This window comes from Myotis lucifugus, unplaced genomic scaffold (genome assembly GCF_000147115.1).
Source record: "Myotis lucifugus unplaced genomic scaffold, Myoluc2.0 scaffold_15, whole genome shotgun sequence".
NCBI classification, from domain to species: Eukaryota; Metazoa; Chordata; class Mammalia; order Chiroptera; family Vespertilionidae; genus Myotis; species Myotis lucifugus.
Genome location: NW_005871063.1, coordinates 13,943,626 through 13,946,363, shown reverse-complemented (window position 1 = coordinate 13,946,363; position 2,738 = coordinate 13,943,626).

The following is a 2,738-nucleotide window of genomic DNA, read 5'->3' as shown; positions in this document are numbered from 1 at the left end:
AAATTTCTTTTGAGAGCCAAATTTTTTAAACTTAAACTATATAGGTAGGTACATTGTTATTAACTTAATTAGGGTACTCCTAAGGCTTAGGAAGAGCCACACTCAAGGGGCCAAAGAGCCGCATGTGGCTCGCGAGCCGCCGTTTGCTGACCACGGCCTAGGGTAACATCCAATGAGACCATACACACCATGATCCAGTAAAAGCATCATACACACCAGGGAAGCATCATCAGTTGGTTATAGTTCCTTGTGATCCACTCAGGCAGTCACATATACAAGGGAATGCCAACCTATTTGGTTAGGTTTGGCCTTAAGGAAATGAAGGAATCCACCTCTCCAATAATTGCTCTTCTGACATTTTAGCATTTGCTGTCACCTATAAGAGTTATAGCCTGTGCCAGGCTGGTGTGGCTCAGTGGCTGAGCATCAACCTATGAACCAGGAGGTTACAGTTCGATTCTTGGTCAGGGCACATGCCTGGGTTGCAGGCTCGATCCCCAGTGGGGGGCATGCAGGAGGCAGCAGATCAATGATTCTCTCTCACCATTGATGTTTCTATCTCTCTCTCCCTCTTACTTCCTCTCTGAAATCAATAAACACATTTTAAAAAAGAGTTATAGCCTGCATGGAAGTACTTTTAATATTACATAGGTCAAGAGTTAAAAACAGTACAGATCATAGAAACATAAAGGAGATCTGAGGTATTCAAGGACCATTTGGAAATTACTTTGAACCTACTGGATAGCTTAAAATAGCAATTTTCACAATATACTAACCACCATAAACATGACTTCAAAAGAATACATTTTAAAGAAATAATTATATTAAACAGTATTGCTTCCCTGGTTATTATTTTGTAAACTCACGCCCCTCCCCGCCAAAATAAAATCTGAGATTTTTTGCTAATTTGTACACTTAGTGAATATTCTCAGTTATTTAAAGCCTAATTTAAACAGTAAACTAAATGAAAAGCAAAATTTTATTCATCTTTTTATGGAAAAAATAATGAATCATGTAGAATCAGAATAAGTTTGTTGTAAAAGGCACATTGTCAAGAATGTTGTCCCCAATTAAGTGAGTAGTAGACTGCTCTTTTACCACTTACTCATTCCAACAAAGACTGACTCATGCTTCTTTAGACAAAGTTTTAAACATTTCTATTTAGGACAACAGTTGCCACTGAGTATAAAGTCAATTGGGAGAAAACACAGGGAAATGATAAATGTGGTTGGCTATTTGCACCTGTGTAAACAAGCACTACCCTTCACAGGTGGGCCTTCTGGTCAAGGGCTTTCCTCTTATACCAGCTCTCCCTGTATTCATAGGAAAAAACCCAGATTTCGGATGAGGTCCTGTGAGGTGTGTGTGTGTGTGTGTGTGTGTGTGTGTGTGTGTGTGTACATAAAAAGATTGGGAGAAGGAGACTAGTGGGAGCAGCCAGAGAATAGGGAGAAATCCACTTAGCCAGGGAAAGAAATTAACATGGGGGTTTTCAAAATGTGGTGCTCAAACCATGGCCCCAGAACTACAGCATCACACCACTGGGTCACTTGTTACAAATGCAAATTCTTGGGTGCAAGATGAGAAACGCTGGGATGGGTCCAGCAAACGGTGTTGATCAAGTGCTCCAGGTGATTTTGGTACAGCTGAGATTTAGGACCACGGGCTTAAAGGACAGTGAAGATCTGCTTGGGTGACCAGAAAGAATTTTAGCTAATCATCAACTTGTGCCTTCGTTTCTGAGATGTTATGATTCTCCAGGATCATAGCTGCATAAGGCACCATTCCTGGTGCTTATGTGGGCGAGGATTCCTAACTATTTTGACTGGGTTATAACTATTTTTTACATCAAGTGTTGTTTGTCTCAAAGGAATCCTAGGTATAAATTTTCTTTCTGCTTGTTTCTCCACAAGAAATTAGAGTTTAGGTAGATCCATCTAAATTGGTTTTCAATTGAAAATGTACTTTCTCTTTTTGAACTATACTTTTGCATCTAAATTTTTTTCATATTTTATGTTTATTTGCTTAATTTTATTGAAGGATGTGAACTTAGTTTTCCTATCTCAAAGTTTTAGCTACCTACGGCGTCCTAAGGACTCTTAGATTTTGACATTATAGTTGGTAAAATCAACCACAGAATTTTGAAGATCTGCCAGGAAACTTGAGGTTTCAGTGCAAATTGCATATTGCATAATTCGGCTTTTCGCCCAATCTTTCCGTGTAGTTTCAACTATCAAAGGAAAAAAAACTGCTATTGCCCCATTTGATGTTTTAAAGTATGGCACCTTCTGAGATGAGTTTTGCATTTGCTTATTCATCATGTTTGGAAAATATGCCTTTCCTCTCCTTTTCTTTCCTCCCTTTTTCGTCTTCTCTTCATTTAATTTGCTCTTTATACCAAAAAAGGCTTGATTTCTTTTAAAAATGAAATAAACTTCTTGGAAGTAAAATGTCAAATACTTGAAAGATGAATATGACAAAAAAGAAGAGTCAACGTTGAAAGACATGTGGTTAACACATGAAGGAGAACAAGAAGTGAGGAAATTAGCATGAATGTAAATTTGAACTAGAAGGTGGTAGTCCCAGAATATACTTGAGTCTGACAAGGGGTTACAATGTCCAGAGTTTTAGCTCTATGGGGTAGCTGTACTGTGTATGAGTAATTCTTTCTGAGTTAATCACTCACCAGCTGTTTGACAATTGTAGGTTACTTATGTCTCATTGCTGCTATTCATTTT